Genomic DNA, 12,447 nt, shown 5'->3' with positions numbered 1-12,447 from the left:
GATGCATTTTCCGTGCCCATAATATTTTTGGGAAATTCAGTCGTCTAGGATGCAGGTTAATGCCCCTTTCAGGCTGCAAATGTTTTTGGGACATTCAGAGTTCTCTGACACAGTTTTTGGGCCACCAACATTTTCTGGACTTTAGGGGGTCTAGGATGTCTGTAAACCCCTTTTTGGGCCTCCAAAGTTTTCAACCTTTTTGCAGGCCTAAGATGCATTTTAAGGCCTTTTTTGCCTGTAACATATTCTGAACGTCCAGGGGTATAGGATGCATTTTTCGTGCCCAAAATATTTTTGAGAATTTCAGTGGTCTAGGATGCGGGTTAATGCCCCTTTCAGGCTGCAAATATTTTTGCGACATTCAGAGCGATCTGACACAGTTTTTGGGCCACCAACATTTTCTGGACTTTAGGGCGTCTAGGATGTCTGTAAACCCCTTTTTCGGGCCTCCAAAGTTTTCAACCTTTTTGCAGGCCTCAGATGCATTTTAAGGCCTTTTTTGCCTGCTAACATATTCTGAACGTTCACGAGTGTAGGATGCATTTTCCGTGCCCAAAATATTTTTGGGAAATTCAGTGGTCTAGGATGTGGGTTAATGCCTCTTTCAGGCTGCAAATATTTTTGGGACATTCAGAGCCCTCTAACACAGTTTTTCAGCCACCAACATTTTCTGGACTTTAGGGGGTCTAGGATGTCTGTAAACCCCTTTTTTGGGCCTCCAAAGTTTTTAACATTTTTGCAGGCCCAAGGTGCAATATAAGGCCTTTTTTGGACTGCTAACATATACTGAACTTTCAGGGGTGTTGGATGCATTTTTTGTGGCCAATATATTTTTGGGAATTTCAGTGGTCTAGGGTGCGGGTTAATGCCCCTTTCAAGCTGCAAATGTTTTTGGCTCATTCAGAGCTCTCTGACAGTTTTTGGGCCACTAACATTTTCTGGACTTTAGGGGGTCTAGGATGTCTGTAAACCCCTTTTTTGGGCCTCCAAAGTTTTCAACCTTTTTGCAGGCCTAAAATGCATTTTAAGGGCTTTTGGCCTACTAAGATATTCTGAACGTTCAGGGGTGTAGGATGTATTTTTCGTGCCCAAAATATTTTTGAGAATTTCAGTGGTCTAGGATGCGGGTTAATGCCCCTTTCAGGCTGCAAATGTTTTTGGGACATTCAGAGCTCTCTGACACAGTTTTTGGGCCACCAACATTTTCTGGACTTTAGGGGGTCTAGGATGCCTGTAAACCCCTTTTTTGGGCATCCAAAGTTTTCAACCTTTTTGCAGGCCTAAGATGCATTTTAAGGCCTTTTTTGGGCTGCTAACATATTCTGAACTTTCAGGGGTGTAGGATGCATTTTTCGTGCCCAATATATTTTTGGGATTTTCAGTGGTCTAGGATGCGGGTTAATGCCCCTTTCAAGCTGCAAATGTTTTTGGGTCATTCAGAGCTCTCTGCCAGTTTTTGGGCCACCAACATTTTCAGTACTTTAGGGGGTCAAGGATGTCTGTAAACCCCTTCCTTGGGCCTCCAAAGTTTTCAACCTTTTTGCAGGCCTAAGATGCATTTTAAGACCTTTTTTTGGCTGCTTACATATTCTGAACTTTCTGGGGTGTAGGATGCATTTTTCGTGCCCAATATATTTTTGGGAATTTCTGTGGTCTAGGGTGCGGGTTAATGCCCCTTTCAAGCTGCAAATGTTTTTTGGTCATTCAGAGCTCTCTGACACAGTTTATGGGCCACCAACATTTTCTAGACTTTAGGGGCTCTAGGATGCCTGTAAAACCCTTTTTTGAGCATCCAAAGTTTTCAACCTTTTTGCAGGCCTAAGATGCATTTTAAGGCCTTTTTTGGGCTGCTAACATATACTGAACTTTCTGGGGTGTAGGATGCATTTTCCGTGCCCAAAATATTTTTGGGAAATTCAGTGGTCTAGGATGCGGGTTAATGCCCCTTTCAGGCTGCAAATATTTTTGGGACATTCAGAGCTCTCTGACACAGTTTTTCAGCCACCAACATTTTCTGGACTTTAGGGGGTCTAGGATGTCTGTAAACCCCTTTTTTGGGCCTCCAAAGTTTTCAACATTTTTGCAGGCCCAAGGTGCATTTTAAGGCCTTTTTTTGGCTGCTAACATATTCTGAACTTTCAGGGGTGTAGGATGCATTTTTCGTGCACAAAATATTTTTGATAATTTCAGTGGGATGCGGGTTAATGCCCCTTTCAGGCTGCAAATGTTTTTGGGTCATTCAAAGCTCTCTGATAGTTTTTGGGCCACCAACATTTTCTGGACTTTAGGGGGTCTAGGATGTCTGTAAACCCCTTTTTTGGGCCTCCAAAGTTTTCAACCTTTTTGCAGGCCTAAGATGCATTTTAAGGCCTTTTTTGCCTGTAACATATTCTGAACGTCGAGGGGTATAGGATGCATTTTTCGTGCCCAAAATATTTTTGAGAATTTCAGTGGTCTAGGATGCGGGTTAATGCCCCTTTCAGGCTGCAAATATTTTTGCGACATTCAGAGCGCTCTGACACAGTTTTTGGGCCAACAACATTTTCTGGACTTTAGGGGGTCTAGGATGTCTGTAAACGCCTTTTTCGGGCCTCCAAAGTTTTCAACCTTTTTGCAGGCCTCAGATGCATTTTAAGGCCTTTTTTGCCTGCTAACATATTCTGAACGTTCACGGCTGTAGGATGCATTTTCCGTGCCCAAAATATTTTTGGGAAATTCAGTGGTCTAGGATGTGGGTTAATGCCTCTTTCAGGCTGCAAATATTTTTGGGACATTCAGAGCCCTCTAACACAGTTTTTGGGCAACCAACATTATCTGGACTTTAGGGGGTCTAGGATGCCTGTAAACCTCTTTTTTGGGCATCCAAAGTTTTCAACCTTTCTGCAGGCCTAAGATGCATTTTAAGGCCTTTTTTGGGCTGCTAACATATACTGAACTTTCAGGGGTGTAGGATGCATTTTCCGTGCCCAAAATATTTTTGGGAAATTCAGTGGTCTAGGATGCGGGTTAATGCCCCTTTCAGGCTGCAAATATTTTTGGGACATTCAGAGCTCTCTGACACAGTTTTTCAGCCACCAACATTTTCTGGACTTTAGGGGGTCTAGGATGTCTGTAAACCCCTTTTTTGGGCCTCCAAAGTTTTCAACATTTTTGCAGGCCCAAGGTGCATTTTAAGGCCTTTTTTTGGCTGCTAACATATTCTGAACTTTCTGGGCTGTAGGATGCATTTTTCGTGCCCAAAATATTTTTGAGAATTTCAGTCGTCTAGGATGCGGGTTAATGCCCCTTTCAGGCTGCAAATGTTTTTGGGACATTCAGAGCTTTCTGACACAGTTTTTGGGCCACCAACATTTTCTGTACTTTAGGGGCTCTAGGATTTCTGTAAACCCCTTTTTTGCGCCTCCAAAGTTTTCAACCTTTTTGTAGGCCTAAGATGCATTTTAAGGCCTTTTTTGGGCTACTAGCATATTCTGAACTTTCAGGGGTGTAGGATGCATTTTTCGTGGCCAAAATATTTTTGAGAATTTCAGTGGTCTAGGATGCGGGCTAATGACCCTTTCAAGCTGCAAATGTTTTTGGGACATTCAGAGCTCTCTGACACAGTTTATGGGCCACCAACATTTTCTGGACTTTAGGGGGTCTAGGATGTCTGTAAACCCCTTTTTTGGGCCTCCAAAGTTTTCAACCTTTTTGCAGGCCTAATATGCATTTTAAGGGCTTTTGGCCTACTAAGATATTCTGAACGTTCAGGGGTGTAGGATGTATTTTTCGTGCCCAAAATATTTTTGAGAATTTCAGTGGTCTAGGATGCGGGTTAATGCCCCTTTCAGGCTGCAAATGTTTTTGGGACATTCAGAGCTCTCTGACACAGTTTTTGGGCCACCAACATTTTCTGGACTTTAGGGGGTCTAGGATGCCTGTAAACCCCTTTTTTGGGCATCCAAAGTTTTCAACCTTTTTGCAGGCCTAAGATGCATTTTAAGGCCTTTTTTGGGCTGCTAACATATTCTGAACTTTCAGGGGTGTAGGATGCATTTTTCGTGCCCAATATATTTTTGAGATTTTCAGTGGTCTAGGATGCGGGTTAATGCCCCTTTCAAGCTGCAAATGTTTTTGGGTCATTCAGAGCTCTCTGCCAGTTTTTGGGCCACCAACATTTTCAGTACTTTAGGGGGTCAAGGATGTCTGTAAACCCCTTCCTTGGGCCTCCAAAGTTTTCAACCTTTTTGCAGGCCTAAGATGCATTTTAAGACCTTTTTTTGGCTGCTTACATATTCTGAACTTTCTGGGGTGTAGGATGCATTTTTCGTGCCCAATATATTTTTGGGAATTTCTGTGGTCTAGGGTGCGGGTTAATGCCCCTTTCAAGCTGCAAATGTTTTTTGGTCATTCAGAGCTCTCTGACACAGTTTATGGGCCACCAACATTTTCTGGACTTTAGGGGCTCTAGGATGCCTGTAAAACCCTTTTTTGAGCATCCAAAGTTTTCAACCTTTTTGCAGGCCTAAGATGCATTTTAAGGCCTTTTTTGGGCTGCTAACATATACTGAACTTTCTGGGGTGTAGGATGCATTTTCCGTGCCCAAAATATTTTTGGGAAATTCAGTGGTCTAGGATGCGGGTTAATGCCCCTTTCAGGCTGCAAATATTTTTGGGACATTCAGAGCTCTCTGACACAGTTTTTCAGCCACCAACATTTTCTGGACTTTAGGGGGTCTAGGATGTCTGTAAACCCCTTTTTTGGGCCTCCAAAGTTTTCAACATTTTTGCAGGCCCAAGGTGCATTTTAAGGCCTTTTTTTGGCTGCTAACATATTCTGAACTTTCAGGGGTGTAGGATGCATTTTTCGTGCACAAAATATTTTTGAGAATTTCAGTGGGATGCGGGTTAATGCCCCTTTCAGGCTGCAAATGTTTTTGGGTCATTCAAAGCTCTCTGATAGTTTTTGGGCCACCAACATTTTCTGGACTTTAGGGGGTCTAGGATGTCTGTAAACCCCTTTTTTGGGCCTCCAAAGTTTTCAACCTTTTTGCAGGCCTAAGATGCATTTTAAGGCCTTTTTTGCCTGTAACATATTCTGAACGTCGAGGGGTATAGGATGCATTTTTCGTGCCCAAAATATTTTTGAGAATTTCAGTGGTCTAGGATGCGGGTTAATGCCCCTTTCAGGCTGCAAATATTTTTGCGACATTCAGAGCGCTCTGACACAGTTTTTGGGCCAACAACATTTTCTGGACTTTAGGGGGTCTAGGATGTCTGTAAACGCCTTTTTCGGGCCTCCAAAGTTTTCAACCTTTTTGCAGGCCTCAGATGCATTTTAAGGCCTTTTTTGCCTGCTAACATATTCTGAACGTTCACGGCTGTAGGATGCATTTTCCGTGCCCAAAATATTTTTGGGAAATTCAGTGGTCTAGGATGTGGGTTAATGCCTCTTTCAGGCTGCAAATATTTTTGGGACATTCAGAGCCCTCTAACACAGTTTTTGGGCAACCAACATTATCTGGACTTTAGGGGGTCTAGGATGCCTGTAAACCTCTTTTTTGGGCATCCAAAGTTTTCAACCTTTCTGCAGGCCTAAGATGCATTTTAAGGCCTTTTTTGGGCTGCTAACATATACTGAACTTTCAGGGGTGTAGGATGCATTTTCCGTGCCCAAAATATTTTTGGGAAATTCAGTGGTCTAGGATGCGGGTTAATGCCCCTTTCAGGCTGCAAATATTTTTGGGACATTCAGAGCTCTCTGACACAGTTTTTCAGCCACCAACATTTTCTGGACTTTAGGGGGTCTAGGATGTCTGTAAACCCCTTTTTTGGGCCTCCAAAGTTTTCAACATTTTTGCAGGCCCAAGGTGCATTTTAAGGCCTTTTTTTGGCTGCTAACATATTCTGAACTTTCTGGGCTGTAGGATGCATTTTTCGTGCCCAAAATATTTTTGAGAATTTCAGTGGTCTAGGATGCGGGTTAATGCCCCTTTCAGGCTGCAAATGTTTTTGGGACATTCAGAGCTTTCTGACACAGTTTTTGGGCCACCAACATTTTCTGTACTTTAGGGGCTCTAGGATTTCTGTAAACCCCTTTTTTGCGCCTCCAAAGTTTTCAACCTTTTTGCAGGCCTAAGATGCATTTTAAGGCCTTTTTTGGGCTACTAGCATATTCTGAACTTTCAGGGGTGTAGGATGCATTTTTCGTGGCCAAAATATTTTTGAGAATTTCAGTGGTCTAGGATGCGGGTTAATGCCCCTTTCAAGCTGCAAATGTTTTTGGGACATTCAGAGCTCTCTGACACAGTTTATGGGCCACCAACATTTTCTGGACTTTAGGGGGTCTAGGATGTCTGTAAACCCCTTTTTTGGGCATCCAAAGTTTTCAACCTTTTTGCAGGCCTAATATGCATTTTAAGGCCTTTTTTGGGTTGGTAACATATACTGAACTTTCAGGGGTGTAGGATGCATTTTTCGTGCCCAATATGTTTTTTGGGATTTTCAGTGGTCTAGGATGCGGGTTAATGCCCCTTTCAGGCTGCAAATGTTTTTGGGACATTCAGAGCTTTCTGACACCGTTTTTGGGCCACCAACATTTTCTGGACTTTAGGGTGTCTAGGATGTCTGTAAACCCCTTTTTTGGGCCTCCAAAGTTTTCAACCTTTTTGCAGGCGTAAGATGCATTTTAAGGCCTTTTTTGGGCTGCTAACATATACTGAACTTTCTGGGGTGTAGGATGCATTTTCCGTGCCCAAAATATTTTTGGGAAATTCAGTGGTCTAGGATGCGGGTTAATGCCCCTTTCAGGCTGAAAATATTTTTGGGACATTCAGAGCTCTCTGACACAGTTTTTCAGCCACCAACATTTTCTGGACTTTAGGGGGTCTAGGATGTCTGTAAACCCCTTTTTTGGGCCTCCAAAGTTTTCAACATTTTTGCAGGCCCAAGGTGCATTTTAAGGCCTTTTTTTGGCTGCTAACATATTCTGAACTTTCAGGGGTGTAGGATGCATTTTTCGTGCACAAAATATTTTTGAGAATTTCAGTGGGATGCGGGTTAATGCCCCTTTCAGGCTGCAAATGTTTTTGGGTCATTCAAAGCTCTCTGATAGTTTTTGGGCCACCAACATTTTCTGGACTTTAGGGGGTCTAGGATGTCTGTAAACCCCTTTTTTGGGCCTCCAAAGTTTTCAACCTTTTTGCAGGCCTAAGATGCATTTTAAGGCCTTTTTTGCCTGTAACATATTCTGAACGTCGAGGGGTATAGGATGCATTTTTCGTGCCCAAAATATTTTTGAGAATTTCAGTGGTCTAGGATGCGGGTTAATGCCCCTTTCAGGCTGCAAATATTTTTGCGACATTCAGAGCGCTCTGACACAGTTTTTGGGCCAACAACATTTTCTGGACTTTAGGGGGTCTAGGATGTCTGTAAACGCCTTTTTCGGGCCTCCAAAGTTTTCAACCTTTTTGCAGGCCTCAGATGCATTTTAAGGCCTTTTTTGCCTGCTAACATATTCTGAACGTTCACGGCTGTAGGATGCATTTTCCGTCCCCAAAATATTTTTGGGAAATTCAGTGGTCTAGGATGTGGGTTAATGCCTCTTTCAGGCTGCAAATATTTTTGGGACATTCAGAGCCATCTAACACAGTTTTTGGGCAACCAACATTATCTGGACTTTAGGGGGTCTAGGATGCCTGTAAACCTCTTTTTTGGGCATCCAAAGTTTTCAACCTTTCTGCAGGCCTAAGATGCATTTTAAGGCCTTTTTTGGGCTGCTAACATATACTGAACTTTCAGGGGTGTAGGATGCATTTTCCGTGCCCAAAATATTTTTGGGAAATTCAGTGGTCTAGGATGCGGGTTAATGCCCCTTTCAGGCTGCAAATATTTTTGGGACATTCAGAGCTCTCTGACACAGTTTTTCAGCCACCAACATTTTCTGGACTTTAGGGGGTCTAGGATGTCTGTAAACCCCTTTTTTGGGCCTCCAAAGTTTTCAACATTTTTGCAGGCCCAAGGTGCATTTAAAGGCCTTTTTTTGGCTGCTAACATATTCTGAACTTTCTGGGCTGTAGGATGCATTTTTCGTGCCCAAAATATTTTTGAGAATTTCAGTCGTCTAGGATGCGGGTTAATGCCCCTTTCAGGCTGCAAATGTTTTTGGGACATTCAGAGCTTTCTGACACAGTTTTTGGGCCACCAACATTTTCTGTACTTTAGGGGCTCTAGGATTTCTGTAAACCCCTTTTTTGCGCCTCCAAAGTTTTCAACCTTTTTGTAGGCCTAAGATGCATTTTAAGGCCTTTTTTGGGCTACTAGCATATTCTGAACTTTCAGGGGTGTAGGATGCATTTTTCGTGGCCAAAATATTTTTGAGAATTTCAGTGGTCTAGGATGCGGGCTAATGACCCTTTCAAGCTGCAAATGTTTTTGGGACATTCAGAGCTCTCTGACACAGTTTATGGGCCACCAAAATTTTCTGGACTTTAGGGGGTCTAGGATGTCTGTAAACCCCTTTTTTGGGCCTCCAAAGTTTTCAACCTTTTTGCAGGCCTAATATGCATTTTAAGGGCTTTTGGCCTACTAAGATATTCTGAACGTTCAGGGGTGTAGGATGTATTTTTCGTGCCCAAAATATTTTTGAGAATTTCAGTGGTCTAGGATGCGGGTTAATGCCCCTTTCAGGCTGCAAATGTTTTTGGGACATTCAGAGCTCTCTGACACAGTTTTTGGGCCACCAACATTTTCTGGACTTTAGGGGGTCTAGGATGCCTGTAAACCCCTTTTTTGGGCATCCAAAGTTTTCAACCTTTTTGCAGGCCTAAGATGCATTTTAAGGCCTTTTTTGGGCTGCTAACATATTCTGAACTTTCAGGGGTGTAGGATGCATTTTTCGTGCCCAATATATTTTTGGGATTTTCAGTGGTCTAGGATGCGGGTTAATGCCCCTTTCAAGCTGCAAATGTTTTTGGGTCATTCAGAGCTCTCTGCCAGTTTTTGGGCCACCAACATTTTCAGTACTTTAGGGGGTCAAGGATGTCTGTAAACCCCTTCCTTGGGCCTCCAAAGTTTTCAACCTTTTTGCAGGCCTAAGATGCATTTTAAGACCTTTTTTTGGCTGCTTACATATTCTGAACTTTCTGGGGTGTAGGATGCATTTTTCGTGCCCAATATATTTTTGGGAATTTCTGTGGTCTAGGGTGCGGGTTAATGCCCCTTTCAAGCTGCAAATGTTTTTTGGTCATTCAGAGCTCTCTGACACAGTTTATGGGCCACCAACATTTTCTGGACTTTAGGGGCTCTAGGATGCCTGTAAAACCCTTTTTTGAGCATCCAAAGTTTTCAACCTTTTTGCAGGCCTAAGATGCATTTTAAGGCCTTTTTTGGGCTGCTAACATATACTGAACTTTCTGGGGTGTAGGATGCATTTTCCGTGCCCAAAATATTTTTGGGAAATTCAGTGGTCTAGGATGCGGGTTAATGCCCCTTTCAGGCTGCAAATATTTTTGGGACATTCAGAGCTCTCTGACACAGTTTTTCAGCCACCAACATTTTCTGGACTTTAGGGGGTCTAGGATGTCTGTAAACCCCTTTTTTGGGCCTCCAAAGTTTTCAACATTTTTGCAGGCCCAAGGTGCATTTTAAGGCCTTTTTTTGGCTGCTAACATATTCTGAACTTTCAGGGGTGTAGGATGCATTTTTCGTGCACAAAATATTTTTGAGAATTTCAGTGGGATGCGGGTTAATGCCCCTTTCAGGCTGCAAATGTTTTTGGGTCATTCAAAGCTCTCTGATAGTTTTTGGGCCACCAACATTTTCTGGACTTTAGGGGGTCTAGGATGTCTGTAAACCCCTTTTTTGGGCCTCCAAAGTTTTCAACCTTTTTGCAGGCCTAAGATGCATTTTAAGGCCTTTTTTGCCTGTAACATATTCTGAACGTCGAGGGGTATAGGATGCATTTTTCGTGCCCAAAATATTTTTGAGAATTTCAGTGGTCTAGGATGCGGGTTAATGCCCCTTTCAGGCTGCAAATATTTTTGCGACATTCAGAGCGCTCTGACACAGTTTTTGGGCCAACAACATTTTCTGGACTTTAGGGGGTCTAGGATGTCTGTAAACGCCTTTTTCGGGCCTCCAAAGTTTTCAACCTTTTTGCAGGCCTCAGATGCATTTTAAGGCCTTTTTTGCCTGCTAACATATTCTGAACGTTCACGGCTGTAGGATGCATTTTCCGTGCCCAAAATATTTTTGGGAAATTCAGTGGTCTAGGATGTGGGTTAATGCCTCTTTCAGGCTGCAAATATTTTTGGGACATTCAGAGCCCTCTAACACAGTTTTTGGGCAACCAACATTATCTGGACTTTAGGGGGTCTAGGATGCCTGTAAACCTCTTTTTTGGGCATCCAAAGTTTTCAACCTTTCTGCAGGCCTAAGATGCATTTTAAGGCCTTTTTTGGGCTGCTAACATATACTGAACTTTCAGGGGTGTAGGATGCATTTTCCGTGCCCAAAATATTTTTGGGAAATTCAGTGGTCTAGGATGCGGGTTAATGCCCCTTTCAGGCTGCAAATATTTTTGGGACATTCAGAGCTCTCTGACACAGTTTTTCAGCCACCAACATTTTCTGGACTTTAGGGGGTCTAGGATGTCTGTAAACCCCTTTTTTGGGCCTCCAAAGTTTTCAACATTTTTGCAGGCCCAAGGTGCATTTTAAGGCCTTTTTTTGGCTGCTAACATATTCTGAACTTTCTGGGCTGTAGGATGCATTTTTCGTGCCCAAAATATTTTTGAGAATTTCAGTGGTCTAGGATGCGGGTTAATGCCCCTTTCAGGCTGCAAATGTTTTTGGGACATTCAGAGCTTTCTGACACAGTTTTTGGGCCACCAACATTTTCTGTACTTTAGGGGCTCTAGGATTTCTGTAAACCCCTTTTTTGCGCCTCCAAAGTTTTCAACCTTTTTGCAGGCCTAAGATGCATTTTAAGGCCTTTTTTGGGCTACTAGCATATTCTGAACTTTCAGGGGTGTAGGATGCATTTTTCGTGGCCAAAATATTTTTGAGAATTTCAGTGGTCTAGGTTGCGGGTTAATGCCCCTTTCAAGCTGCAAATGTTTTTGGGACATTCAGAGCTCTCTGACACAGTTTATGGGCCACCAACATTTTCTGGACTTTAGGGGGTCTAGGATGTCTGTAAACCCCTTTTTTGGGCGTCCAAAGTTTTCAACCTTTTTGCAGGCCTAATATGCATTTTAAGGCCTTTTTTGGGTTGGTAACATATACTGAACTTTCAGGGGTGTAGGATGCATTTTTCGTGCCCAATATGTTTTTTGGGATTTTCAGTGGTCTAGGATGCGGGTTAATGCCCCTTTCAGGCTGCAAATGTTTTTGGGACATTCAGAGCTTTCTGACACCGTTTTTGGGCCACCAACATTTTCTGGACTTTAGGGTGTCTAGGATGTCTGTAAACCCCTTTTTTGGGCCTCCAAAGTTTTCAACCTTTTTGCAGGCGTAAGATGCATTTTAAGGCCTTTTTTGGGCTGCTAACATATACTGAACTTTCAGGGTTGTAAGATGCATTTTTCGTGCCCAATATATTTTTGGGAATTTCAGTGGTTTAGGGTGCAGGCTTTCAAGCTTCAAATGTTTTTGGGTCATTCAGAGCTCTCTGACACAGTTTTTGGGCCACCAACATTTTCAGTACTTTAGGGGGTCTAGGATATCTTAAACCCCTTTTTTAGGCCTCCAACGTTTTCAACCTTTTTGCAGGACTAAGATGCATTTTAAGGCCTTTTTTGCCTGCTAACATATTCTGAACGTCCAGGGGTGTAGGATGCATTTTTCGTGCCCAATATATTTTTGGGAATTTCAGTGGTCTAGGGTGCGGGTTAATGCCCCTTTCAAGCTGCAAATGTTTTTGGGTCATTCAGAGCTTTCTGACAGTTTTTGGCCACCAACATTTTCTGGACTTAAGGGGGTCTAGGATGCCTGTAAACCCCTTTTTTGGTCCTCCAAAGTTTTCAACCTTTTTGCAGTCCTCAGATGCATTTTAAGGCCTTTTTTGCCTGCTAACGTATTCTGAACGTTCACGGGTGTAGGATGCATTTTCTGTGCCCATAATATTTTTGGGAAATTCAGTCGTCTAGGATGCGGGTTAATGCCCCTTTCAGGCTGCAAATGTTTTTGGGACATTCAGAGTTCTCTGACACAGTTTTTGGGCCACCAACATTTTCTGGACTTTAGGGGGTCTAGGATGTCTGTAAACCCCTTTTTTGGGCCTCCAAAGTTTTCATCCTTTTTGCAGGCATCAGATGCATTTTAAGGCCTTTTTTGCCTGCTAACACATTCTGAACGTTCACGGCTGTAGGATGCATTTTCCGTGCCCAAAATATTTTTGGGAAATTCAGTGGTCTAGGATGTGGGTTAATGCCTCTTTCAGGCTGCAAATATTTTTGGGACATTCAGA

This window comes from Ambystoma mexicanum, chromosome 14 (genome assembly GCF_040938575.1).
Source record: "Ambystoma mexicanum isolate Mex_15411 chromosome 14, UKY_AmexF1_1, whole genome shotgun sequence".
Classification (NCBI taxonomy): domain Eukaryota; kingdom Metazoa; phylum Chordata; class Amphibia; order Caudata; family Ambystomatidae; genus Ambystoma; species Ambystoma mexicanum.
The sequence above is the reverse complement of the archived record's forward strand: the minus strand, read 5'-3'. Positions refer to the sequence as shown.